Below are 13,851 nucleotides of genomic sequence, written 5' to 3'. Positions count from 1 at the left end.
AGGATCCTCCTCTGTTCTCTCCTCAAGGGGTCTTACCTTTTTTTCCCCCTGAAGGGTTATTTGGGAGTTTTTCCTGGTCCGATGTGAGGTCAAAGGTCAGCGATGTCTATGTGTACAGATTGTAAAGCACTCCGAGACAAATTTGTAATTTGTGAAATTGGGCTATACAAATAAACTGAATTGAATAGAAGACGACCAACTCTATTCACTGTGAATTTATTTAGATAATAAAGGTCATAGTTTATCAAAACAATCCTTAAGGAACGAAGCAGAACTGGCATCGCCCGCCCAACATGAGTCGGGAGCAGCACGACTGCATCGCCTGAACATGCACGGAAGGGAGCAGCAGGAGGTCATGACCTCTGAGGAGCTTCAAGACATCTTCTGAAGATGAACACCAGGTAGATACCTGGAACACAGAAGGGAGTCACAAGGAGGCAGGAAGGGCCACAAGCGCTGCTGAGGCAGAAAGGGAGCGTCACAAGGAGGCAGGAAGGGAGGCCAAGGAGGCAGAAAGGGAGCATCACAAGGAGGCAGGAAGGGAGCGTCACAAGGAGGCAGGAAGGGAGCGTCACAAGGAGGCAGAAAGGGAGCGTCACAAGGAGGCAGGAAGGGAGCGTCACAAGGAGACAGGAAGGGAGCGTCACAAGGAGGCAGGAAGGGAGCGTCACAAGGAGACAAGAAGGGAGCCTCACAAGGAGACAGGAAGGGAGCGTCACAAGGAGGCAGGAAGGGAGCGTCACAAGGAGACAGGAAGGGAGCGTCACAAGGAGGCAGGAAGGGAGCGTCACAAGGAGGCAGGAAGGGAGCGTCACAAGGAGGCAGAAAGGGAGCGTCACAAGGAGGCAGGAAGGGAGCGTCACAAGGAGGCAGGAAGGGAGCAACAAGGAGGCAGAAAGGAGCGTCACAAGGAGGCAGGAAGGAGCGCCACAAGGAGGCAGGAAGGAGGCCACAAGGAGGCAGGAAGGAGCGTCACAAGGAGGCAGGAAGGGAGTCACAAGGAGGCAGGAAGGGCGTCACAAGGAGGCAGGGAGGCTACAAGGAGGCAGGAAGGGAGCGCCACAAGGAGGCAGGAAGGGAGCCTCACAAGGAGGCAGGAAGGGAGCGTCACAAGGAGGCAGAAAGGGAGCGTCACAAGGAGGCAGGAAGGGAGCGTCACAAGGAGGCAGGAAGGGAGCGTCACAAGGAGGCAGAAAGGCAGCGTCACAAGGAGGCAGGAAGGGAGCGTCACAAGGAGGCAGAAAGGGAGCGTCACAAGGAGGCAGAAAGGCAGCGTCACAAGGAGGCAGAAAGGGAGCGTCACAAGGAGGCAGGAAGGGAGCGTCACAAGGAGGCAGGAAGGGAGCGTCACAAGGAGGCAGGAAGGGAGCATCACAAGGAGGCAGAAAGGGAGCGTCACAAGGAGGCAGGAAGGGAGCGTCACAAGGAGGCAGGAAGGGAGCCTCACAAGGAGGCAGGAAGGGAGCGTCACAAGGAGGCAGAAAGGGAGCGTCACAAGGAGGCAGGAAGGGAGCGTCACAAGGAGGCAGGAAGGGAGCGTCACAAGGAGGCAGGAAGGGAGCGTCACAAGGAGACAAGAAGGGAGCCACACAAGGAGACAGAAAGGGAGCGCCACAAGGAGGCAGGAAGGGAGCGTCACAAGGAGACAGGAAGGGAGCGTCACAAGGAGACAGGAAGGGAGCGTCACAAGGAGGCAGGAAGGGAGTGTCACAAGGAGGCAGGAAGGGAGCGTCACAAGGAGGCAGGAAGGGAACGTCACAAGGAGGCAGGAAGGGTTCAAAGGGAACAGGAAGGACACTCACTGGCTGCGTCCCACTCCGAGCTGCTGAGCGTTCCCTGCACAGAACAAAGGAGCGTTAGAGGAAGTGGACCGGCGCGGTTCGAGAAGTGGACCGGGTTAGGGTTAGAGGAAGTGGACCGGCGCGTAAGAGGAAGTGGACCGGGTTAGGGTTAGAGGAAGTGGACCGGCGCGTAAGAGGAAGTGGACCGGGTTAGGGTTAGAGGAAGTGGACCGGGTTAGAGGAAGTGGACCGCCAGAAGAGGAAGTGGACTGGGTTAGGGTTAGAGGAAGTGGACCGCCAAGAGGAAGTGGACCGGCGTTAGAGGAAGTGGACCGGGGTTAGAGGAAGTGGACCGCTAGAGGAAGTGGACCGGGTTAGGGTTAGAGGAAGTGGACCGGCGTTAGAGGAAGTGGACCGGGTTAGGGAAGTGGACCGCGCGTAAGAGGAAGTGGACCGGTTAGGGTTACAGGAAGTGGACCAGGGTAGAGGAAGTGGACCGGGTTAGGGTTAGAGGAAGTGGACCGGCCAAGAGGAAGTGGACCGGGTTATAGAGGAAGTGGACCGGCAGAGAAGTGGACCGGGTTAGGGTTAGAGGAAGTGGACCGGCGCGTTAGAGGAAGTGGACCGGCGTGTTAGAGGAAGTGGACCAAGCGTTAGAGGAAGTGGACCGGTTAGGGTTAGAGGAAGTGCACCGTCGCATTAGAGGTAGTGGACCGGCGCGGTAGGGTTAGATGAAGTGGACTGCTAGAGGAAGTGGACCGCGACAGAGGAAGTGGACCGCGTGAGAGGAAGTGGACCGCGTTAGAGGAAGTGGAACGGCGCGTTACAGGAAGTGGACCGGCACATTGGAGTTAGTGGACCGGCGAGTTAGAGGAAGTGGACCGGGTTAGGGTTAGAGTTAGTGGACCAGCGCGTAAGAGGAAGTGGACCGGGTTAGAGGAAGTGGACCGGCGCGTTAGAGGAAGTGGACCGGCGCATTAGAGGAAGTGGACCGGCGCGTGAGAGGAAGTGGACCGGCGCGTGAGAGGAAGTGGACCGGCGCGTTAGAGGAAGTGGACCAGGTTAGGGTTAGAGGAAGTGGACCAGGTTAGGGTTAGAGGAAGTGGACCAGGTTAGGGTTAGAGGAAGTGGACCGGCGCGTAAAAGGAAGTGGACCGGGTTAGGGTTAGAGGAAGTGGACCGGCGCGTTAGAGGAAGTGGACCGGCGCATTAGAGGAAGTGGACCGGGTTAGGGTTAGAGGAAGTGGACCGGCGCGTTAGAGGAAGTGGACCGGGCTGTGGGGCAGCCAGCCTTCAGGAGACCCACCAGTGGGAGTTGGACTCCGGCCTTGACGCTGTGCTCTTGAGCATGGCAGTACTCGCCCCCGCCGTCCGCCGCCTGCCGGCCTCCGTCCTCTCCAGGAAACGGCTGAAGGACAACGAGCACAGATTCACCGAGCGGCACGAGATGCAGCTTCGAGCTTCGGATGCTTCACTCTTCAGTCGAGTCACGGACACGGGAACACGAGACTCCATGACCCCCAGCCTGACCCCTACCGGCTCCACGACCTGTGTGTGTATGTATATACATACATACATATACACACATAATATATACACACATATGTATATATATATGTGTGTATATATATGTATATACACAAACATACATATATACACATATATATATACATACACATATGTATATATATATATGTGTGTATAAACATATCGTGTATATATATATACATACTTATATATACACACATATATATATACACATCTACATACATGTATGTATATACACACATATATATATACACATATATAATATATATACATATATATATGTATGTAGATGTGTATATATATATATACACACTTATGTGTGTATATATATATACATATATATATATGTATGTTGATGTGTATATATATATGTGTATACATATATATATACACACGTATATATATATACACACGTATATATATACACACATACATGAACAATAGATGTCATGTGACCAGTGAGACAGGGTCCCTGTGGCCGCCAGACTTTGAGAGGAGCTCTTTCACCTGCAACGCCATCATCTTCATCATGAGGCTGCGATGCTCCTCCTTCTTCACCTTCTCCTCAAAGAACTCAGAGAACCTCTTCTTCATCACCAGGCGCATGTTGTACCGCTCACCATGCTGCAGAGAACCCAGGAGAACCGGGAGAACCACGGAGGTGTTCTACAGTAGTAGTACTAGTCATTAGAAGTACTCACAGTAGTAGTACTAGTCATTCAAGTACTCTACAGTAGTAGTACTAGTCATTAGAAGTACTCTACAGTAGTAGTACTAGTCATTAGAAGTACTCACAGTAGTACTAGTCATTAGAAGTACTCTACAGTAGTAGTACTAGTCATTCAAGTACTCTACAGTAGTAGTACTAAAGTCATAAGAAGTACTCACAGTAGTAGTACTAGTCATTAGAAGTACTCTCAGCAGCAGTACTAGTCATTCAAGCACCAACAGCAGTAGTACCAGAGTCACAAGAAGCACTCACAGTAGTAGTACCAGAGTCATTAGAAGCCTCACAGCAGTAGTACTAGTCAGAAGCACTCTACAGCAGTAGTACTAGTCATTCAAGCACCTACAGCAGTAGCACCAGAGTCACAAGAAGCACTCTACAGTAGTAGTACTAGTCATTAGAAGCACTCACAGCAGTAGTACTAGTCAATAGAAGTACTCCACAGTAGTAGTACTAGTCATTAGAAGTACTCTACAGCAGTAGCACTAGTCATTAGAAGCACCTACAGCAGTAGTACCAGAGTCATTAGAAGTACTCTACAGTAGTAGCATCATTAGAAGTACTCTACAGTAGTAGTACTAGTCATTAGAAGTACTCTCCAGTAGTAGCAGTTCATTAGAGTAATCAGCTGTTCCGATGTGGGGGTCAAAGGTCAGGAGGTCGTACACAAACGGGTTTGGGGTTTTACAGTAAAGACCGTTCAGCATGTAATCGTCTTCATCATCATATGCTGTTCCTCTTCATCAAACAGGAACAGGAAGTGGTTCATCTTCATCGTCTTACTGTTCAAACAGAGGGAAGTAGACGAGGAACTCGGGGACGTCCACCACGGCCTCCAGGCTGAAGTGGTACTGACAGCCAAACAGAGGGTAGAACCCTTTAGAACCAAAGGACACCTGGAACACCTCGCTACCAAAGGACAGGGAGGACGACGCCTCCAGACGCTTACTGAGGAGGAGGGGGGGAGGAGGAGGAGAGGGGGAGGAGGAGGGAGAGGAGGAGAAGGAGGAAGAGGAGAGGAGGGGTGGAGAGGATGGAGGAGGGAGGAGAGAGAGGGGAGGAGGGAGAAGGAGGAAGAGGGAGGAGGAGGTGGGGAGAGGAGGGGGAGGAGGGAGAGAGCGGAAGAGGGAGAGGAGGGGGAGGAGGAGGGAGAGAGGAAGAGGAGGGGAGGTGGGGAGAGGAGGAGAAGGAGGAAGAGGAGGGAGAGAGGAGGGGAGGGGAGGAGGGAGAAGGAGGAAGAGGGAGGAGGGAGGGAGGAGGAGAAGGAGGGAGGTGGGGAGAGGAGGAGGGAGGGAAGAGGGAGAGGAGAGGGGGAGGAGAGAGGAGGAGAGGAGGGAGGAGAGGAGGAGGGGGAGGAAGAGGAGGAGGGAGAGGAGGAGGAGGGGGAGGGAGGAGGAGAGGAGGGAGAGGGAGGTAGGGGAAGAGGAGGAGGAGGGGGGAGAGGAGGAGGGGAAGGAAGAGGAGGGAGAAGGAGGAAGAGGGAGAGGAGGAGGAGGAGGGAGAGGAGCACCACAAGTTAGGTTCTGGACTCCTGCAGAGAGCTTCAACTCATCAGGAGGTTCCTTCACCTACAAGAACCATCAGCACGAGTTCTAGAGCTTGGTTCTTACACCTTCTAGAGCTTGGTTCTTACACCTTCTAGAGCTTGGTTCTTACACGTTCTAGAGCTTGGTTCTTACACGTTCTAGAGCTTGGTTCTTACACCTTCTGGAGCTTGGTTCTTACACCTTCTGGAGCTTGGTTCTTACACCTTCTAGAGCTTGGTTCTTACACCTTCTGGAGCTTTGTTCTTACACCTTCTGGAGCTTGGTTCTTACACCTTCTAGAGCTTGGTTCTTACACCTTCTGGAGCTTGGTTCTTACACCTTCTGGAGCTTGGTTCTTACACGTTCTAGAGCTTGGTTCTTACACCTCTGAGCTTGGTTCTTACACCTCTAGAGCTTGGTTCTTACACCTTCTGGAGCTTGGTTCTTACACCTTCTGGAGCTTGGTTCTCACACGCCCAGAGCTTGGTTCTTACACCTTCTGGAGCTTGGTTCTTACACCTTCTGGAGCTTGGTTCTTACACCTTCTAGAGCTTGGTTCTTACACCTTCTAGAGCTTGGTTCTTACACCTTCTGGAGCTTGGTTCTTACACCTTCTGGAGCTTGGCTCTTACACCTTCTAGAGCTTGGTTCTTACACCTTCTAGAGCTTGGTTCTTACACCTTCTAGAGCTTGGTTCTTACACCTTCTGGAGCTTGGTTTACACCTTCTGGAGCTTGGTTCTTACACGTTCTGGAGCTTGGTTCTTACACCTTCTGGAGCTTGGTTCAGCACTGGAGCTTGGTTCTTACACCTTCTGGAGCTTGGTTCTTACACGTTCTGGAGCTTGGTTCTTACACCTTCTAGAGCTTGTTTCTTACACCTTCTGGAGCTTGGTTCTTAAACCTTCTAGAGCTTGGTTCTTACACCTTCTGGAGCTTGGTTCTTACACCTTCTGGAGCTTGGTTCTTACACCTTCTGGAGCTTGGTTCTTACACGTTCTAGAGCTTGGTTCTTACACCTTCTAGAGCTTGGTTCTTACACCTTCTAGAGCTTTGTTCTTACACCTTCTAGAGCTTGGTTTCACACCTTCTGGAGCTTGGTTCTTACACCTTCTGGAGCTTGGTTCTTACACCTTCTGAGCTTGGTTCTTACACCTCTAGAGCTTGGTTCTCACACCTTCTAGAGCTTGGTTCTTACACCTTCTAGAGCTTGGTTCTTACACCTTCTGGAGCTTGGTTCTTACACCTTCTGGAGCTTGGTTCTTACATGTGCTGGAGCTTGGTTCTAACACCTTCTGGAGCTTGGTTCTTACACCTTCTGGAGCTTGGTTCTTACACGCTCTGGAGATTGGTTCTTAACGCTCTGGAGCTTGGTTCTCTACACCTTCTAGAGCTTGTTTCTTACACCTTCTAGAGCTTGGTTCTTGCACCTTCTGGAGCTTGGTTCTCACACCTTCTGGAGCTTGGTTCTTACACGTTCTGGAGCTTGGTTCTTACACCTTCTGGAGCTTGGTTCTTACACCTTCTGGAGCTTGGTTCTTACACCTCTGGAGCTTGGTTCTTACACCTTCTGGAGCTTGGTTCTTACACCTTCTGGAGCTTGGTTCTTACACCTCTGGAGCTTGGTTCTCATACACCTTCTGGAGCTTGGTTCTTACACCTTCTGGAGCTTGGTTCTTACACCTCTGGAGCTTGGTTCTTACACCTTCTGGAGCTTGGTTCACACCTTCTGGAGCTTGGTTCTTACACGAGTTCGAAGGCGTCCGGCGTGGTTCCGATGAAGAACCCTCCAGGCTTCAGGCACTCACACAGGCTTCAGGCGCTCTCAGCATCATGTCGGGCTCGCTCCTCGAAGCGAGTAGTGGTACAACTGACAGCTGCAGATGTGAACTGTTCTGTTTTCTCCAGTCCGACAGAACCTCCTGTCACACAGTCACACGGTCAAACGAGAGCATGTGAGGTACTCTAGCTGTTCTACAGAGGTTAGGGGGAACTGTTCTAGGTGTTCTACCTTGGTATATAGTGAGGTTCTCTAGCTGTTCTACAGAGGTTAGGGGAACTGTTCTGGTGTTCTACCTGGTATATAGTGAGGTTCTCTAGCTGTTCTACAGAGGTTAGGGGAACTGTTCTAGGTGTTCTACCTTGTATATACGAATAGTTTTGTGTGATTAATCTAAGGGAGGTGGTTCTCTGCATTAACCCATCCTTAGTTGTTAAGGGCAGTGGGCTGCGGTGAGCGCCTGGGAAGCAACTGGGGTTCAGTGCCTTGCTCAAGGACACTGACTTGCAACTAATGGGGAGAGCGGGGATCGAACCCACACAACCCTGCGGTTGCAGGACGGCCCTCTTACCCCACTGAGCTAAAGCCGCCCCTGGGTTAGGGTTATAGTGAGGTTCTCTAGCTGTTCTACAGAGGTTAGGGGGAACTGTTCTAGGTGTTCTACCTTGGTATATAGTGAGGTTCTCTAGCTGTTCTACAGAGGTTAGGGGGAACTGTTCTAGGTGTTCTACTTTGGTATATAGTGAGGTTCTCTAGCTGTTCTACAGAGGTTAGGGGGAACTGTTCTCGGTGTTCTACCTTGGTATATAGTGAGGTTCTCTAGGGGCTGTTCTACAGAGGTTAGGGGGAACTGTTCTCGGTGTTCTACCTTGGTATATAGTGAGGTTCTCTAGGGGCTGTTCTACAGAGGTTAGGGGGAACTGTTCTAGGTGTTCTACCTTGGTATATAGTGAGGTCCTCTAGCTGTTCTACAGAGGTTAGGGGGAACTGTTCTAGGTGTTCTACCTTGGTATATAGTGAGGTTCTCTAGCTGTTCTAGAGGTTAGGGGGAACTGTTCTAGGTGTTCTACCTTGGTATATAGTGAGGTTCTCTAGGGGCTGTTCTACAGAGGTTAGGGGGAACTGTTCTACCTTGGTATATAGTGAGGTTCTCTAGGGGCTGTTCTACAGAGGTTAGGGGGAACTGTTCTAGGTGTTCTACCTTGGTATATAGTGAGGTTCTCTAGCTGTTCTAGAGGTTAGGGGGAACTGTTCTAGGTGTTCTACTTTGGTATATAGTGAGGTTCTCTAGCTGTTCTACAGAGGTTAGGGGGAACTGTTCTACCTTGGTATATAGTGAGGTTCTCTAGCTGTTCTACAGAGGTTAGGGGGAACTGTTCTAGGTGTTCTACCTTGGTATACAGTGAGGTTCTCTAGCTGTTCTACAGAGGTTAGGCGGAACTGTTCTAGGTGTTCTACCTTGGTATATAGTGAGGTTCTCTAGCTGTTCTACAGAGGTTAGGGGAACTGTTCTAGGTGTTCTACCTTGGTATATAGTGAGGTTCTCTAGCTGTTCTACAGAGGTTAGGGGGAACTGTTCTAGGTGTTCTACCTTGGTATACAGTGAGCTGTTCTACAGAGGTAAGGGGGAACTGTTCTAGGTGTTCAACCTTGGTATACAGTGAGGTTCTCGAGGGGCTGTTCTACAGAGGTTAGGGGGAACTGTTCTAGGTGTTCTACCTTGGCACAGTCTGCTGTGATGAATTGGGCACTGAAGATTTTCTCGTTGGCGTGGCTTTTCTTCTTCATGTCTTCATAGCGACTCTGGCACTGCTCCACCGACACCGCAGCGATATCTGAACCAGATCCAGATTATTGATCAGGTCAAACATCTCCTCCTGAACATGAGGTCCAGATTATTGATCGGGTCAAACATCTCCTCCTGAACATGAGGTCCAGATTATTGATCAGGTCAAACATCTCCTCCTGAACATGAGGTCCAGATTATTGATCGGGCCAAACATCTCCTCCTGAACATGAGGTCCAGATTATTGATCAGGTCAAACATCTCCTCTGAACATGAGGTCCATATTATTGATCGGGTCCAACATCTCATCCTGAACATGAGGTCCAGATTATTGATCAGGTCAAACATCTCCTCCTGAACATGAGGTCCATATTATTGATCGATCAAACATCTCCTCCTGAACATGAGGTCCAGATAATTGATCGGGTCCAACATCTCCTCCTGAACATGAGGTCCATATTATTGATCGGATCAAACATCTCCTCCTGAACATGAGGTCCATATTATTGATCGGGTCCAACATCTCCTCCTGAACATGAGGTCCAGATTATTGATCGGGTCCAACATCTCCTCCTGAACATGAGGTCCAGATTATTGATCGGGTCCAACATCTCCTCCTGAACATGAGGTCAAGATTCAAGATTCAAGATTCAAGATGTTTTATTTGTCACATACACACAGGGTGTGCAGTGAAATGAAAGTGGCAATGCTCAGCAGGAATGTGCAAGGGCAACAAGTACACACTATTTACAATAAAAAACAACACAATATTTACAGTAAGTGTGTGTGTGTGTGTGTGTGTGCCTAAGAGGGGCAGTTGTGTGGGTCTATGTGGGGGTCCTGGTGAGGTCGGAGTTCACAGTCCTGATGGCCTGAGGAAAGCAAACCCGCCTCAGGCTCTCTGTTCTTGCAGCGTGACTGCGGAGGCGCCTGCCTGACCGCAGTAGCTGAAACAGTCTGTTGTTGGGGTGGTGAGGATCCTTCATGATCCTGCCGGCTCTGGTTCTGCACCTCCTGGTACAAGTCCTGCAGGGTGGGAGTGTAGTTCAATAGTGCGTTCAGCCGAACGCACTACTCTCTGCAGAGCCTTCCTGTCCTGAGCGGAGCAGTTGCCAAACCAGGCTGTGATGCTTCCTGTCAGGACGCTCTCTACAGCTCCAGAGTAGAAGGACTGAAGGATCCTCTGGGAAACTTTAAATTTCCTCAGCTGCCTGAGGTGGTAGAGGCGCTGCCTTGCCTTTCTCACCAGAGTGTCTGTGTTCATGACCATGTCAGATCCTCCGTGATGTGGACGCCCAGGTATTCATACCCGCCACCTCTCCACAGTAGTCCTGTTAACCCCAGTGGTGAGTACGCCCTCTGTTGTTGTACCCTCTAAAGTCCACAATCAGCCCTTAGTTTTGGTGACATTCATGATGAGGCTGCTGTCCTGGCACCAGAGTGACAGATCAGCAACTCCTCCAGGTAGGCCTTCTGCCGTTGTCGGAGATCAGGCCCCACCACCACTGTGTCATCCGCAAACTTGATGATGGTGTTGAGCTGAACCTGGCCACACAGTCATGTGTACAGGGAGTACAGTAGGGGGCTGAGGACGCAACCCTGGGGATCCTGTGTTCAGGGTGAGGGGTTTGAGGTGTCTGCCCACCCTGACCACCTGTGGCCTGGCGGTCAGGAAGTCCAGGATCCAAGCACACAGGTGGGTGTTCAGTCCCAGCTCAATCAGCTTGCCGGCCAGTCTGGAGGGGACTATGGTGTTGAAAGCTGAACTATAATCAATGAACAGCAGTCTCACATAGCCACCCCTCTGGCTGTCCAGATGAGAGAGTGTGGTGTGCAGTACCTGGGAGACAGCATCATCTGTGGATCTGTTTGGGCGATAAGCAAACTGCAGCGGTCCATGGAGGAAGGAGGAAGGCGCAGATGTAGTCCTTTATCAGCCTCTCAAAGCATTTCATGACCACCGATCAGGTCAAACATCTCCTCCTGAACATGAGGTCCAGATTATTGATCGGGTCCAACATCTCCTCTTGAACATGAGGTCCAGATTATTGATCGGGTCAAACATCTCCTCCTGAACATGAGGTCCAGATTATTGATCGGGTCAAACATCTCCTCCTGAACATGAGGTCCAGATTATTGATCAGGTCAAACATCTCCTCCTGAACATGAGGTCCAGATTATTGATCGGGTCCAACATCTCCTGCTCTAACGTGGGTCACATGGTTCGATGCAACAAGAGGAGGAACCTGCGTACAGACCAGGTGGTCGATCCTCCTCTCCTCCACTTCAGCAGGTCTCCTCCTTTCCACAGCCGAGTCCAGCACAGAGACTTGCCGAGGTCCCGCCCCCCGGACCTGGTCCAGGATCTCCCTACCAATCAAATTAAAACCACAGGTATGTGCAGGTGTTTCTCTCCTCGAGGTAACGCCTTTACCACCTTCCCTCACATCATGCTCTCCAACTCTAGAGTGTATACACGATGCGCATTCACGACTTATTCTTGACTCAGCCAGATCCACAAAGCGTTCTCCTCGGTTCCCCGGTCGGGTTGGAGAACCACACAAAGCTTTAAACTGCACGAGGACTCAGGATCCAGATAAATAACTATATTTTGTATTTTAACAAAGGTTAAATGTTATTTCACAAGTTTAAAAAGTGCCTACATTGTATTTTTAATGCTGGATTCCAGACATTGACCTAAAAGAGAAGTTTGTTTCCTGCCCCTGCGGGGACACGGAGGCGGCGGACATGTTGTGTCCATCGCTCTCGCTTCGCCCTCGCCTGGAGAACATATTGATTAACACTTACCGATCAAGACGCCTTTCAGCCAGTTGTTGAAGTTCCTCATGAAGAAGATTTGCTCGACTTCAGCCAGACCGACTTCCCTGCAGGCGGTTGTAGTGACTGGCGACCTTCACACCATGATCCGCCACCTGGTGGACAGATCAATAACCTATCACACTGATCATCACCCTGGTGGACAGATCAATAACCCATCACACTGTGATCATCACCTGTCACAGATCAATAACCCATCACACTGTGATCATCACCCGTCACAGATCAATAACCCATCACACTGTGATCATCACCTGTCACAGATCAATAACCCATCACACCGTGATCATCACCCGTCACAGATCAATAACCCATCACACTATGATCATCACCTGTCACAGATCAATAACCCATCACACTGTGATCATCATCTGTCACAGATCAATAACCCATCACACTGTGATCATCACCCGTCACAGAGCAATAACTCCATCACACTGTGATCATCACCCGTCACAGATCAATAACCTATCACACTGTGATCATCACCTGTCACAGATCAAGAACCCATCACACTGTGATCATCACCTGTCACAGATCAATAACCCATCACACTGTGATCATCACCCGTCACAGATCAATAACCCATCACACTGTGATCATCACCCGTCACAGATCAATAACCCATCACACTGTGATCATCTCACCCGTCACAGATCAATAACCCATCACACTGATCATCACCTGTCACAGATCACACCCATCACACCGTGATCATCACCCGTCACAGATCAATAACCCATCACACTGATCATCACCTGTCACAGATCAATAACCCATCACACTGCAGGATCATCACCCGTCACAGATCGATAACCCATCACACTGTGATCATCACCTGTCACAGATCAATAACCCATCACATCAGATCATCACCTGTCACAGATCAATAACCCATCACACTGTGATCATCACCCGTCACGGATCAGCTAGCCATCACTGCCAGTCATCACCTGTCACAGATCAGTGTGTGACGCCTGTGCTCACGCGGTCATCTGCCTGTCTGGATCAATATTATCACACTGCAGTCATCACCTGTCAGATCAATAACCCATCACACTGTGATCATCACCTGTCACAGATCAACAACCCATCACACCGTGATCATCACCTGTCACAGATCAATAACCCATCACACTGTGATCATCACCTGTCCAGATCAATAACCCATCACACCGTGAGATCATCACCCGTCACAGATCAATAACCCATCACACCATGATCATCACCCGTCACAGATCATCAACCCATCACACTGCAGATCATCTGTCACAGATCAATAACCATCACACTGGTGATCATCACCGTCACAGAGCACAACCCATCACACCGTGATCATCACCCGTCACAGAGCAACAACCCATCACACCGTGATCATCACCTGTCACAGATCAGCCTTCAATAACCCATCACACTGTGATCATCACCTGTCACAGATCAATAACCCTAATACATCAGATCATCACCCGTCACAGATCAAGAACCATCACACTGTGATCATCACCTGTCACAGATCAATAACCTATCACACTGTGATCATCACCCGTCACAGATCAACTCCATCACACTGTGATCAATACCTGTCACAGATCAATAACCATCACACTGTGATCATCACCCGTCACAGATCAATAACCTATCACACTGTCATCACCTGTCACAGATCGACACTCATCACACTGTGATCATCACCCGTCAAGCAGATCGATAACCTATCACCTGTGGAGCACCACCTGCCGCAGATCGAGCAACCCATCATCACACTGTGATAATCACCTGTCACAGATCGATAACCCATCACACTGATCATCACCTGTCACAGATCGATAACCCATCACACTGTGATCATCACCTGTCACAGATCAA

At 50.1% G+C, this 13,851-nt stretch overlaps 1 pseudogene; it reads right to left on the bottom strand.

Moving 5' to 3' along the window:
* Nucleotides 1-353: 353 nt before the first annotated feature.
* On the bottom strand, nucleotides 354-12,275 carry LOC130198612 (mRNA cap guanine-N7 methyltransferase-like; annotated as a pseudogene).
* Between the last annotated feature and the right edge of the window lie 1,576 nt (nucleotides 12,276-13,851).

The sequence above is a fragment of the Pseudoliparis swirei genome, chromosome 1, assembly GCF_029220125.1.
Source record: "Pseudoliparis swirei isolate HS2019 ecotype Mariana Trench chromosome 1, NWPU_hadal_v1, whole genome shotgun sequence".
In the NCBI taxonomy this organism is placed as follows: domain Eukaryota; kingdom Metazoa; phylum Chordata; class Actinopteri; order Perciformes; family Liparidae; genus Pseudoliparis; species Pseudoliparis swirei.
This window is presented reverse-complemented; position numbering and strand designations above follow the sequence as displayed.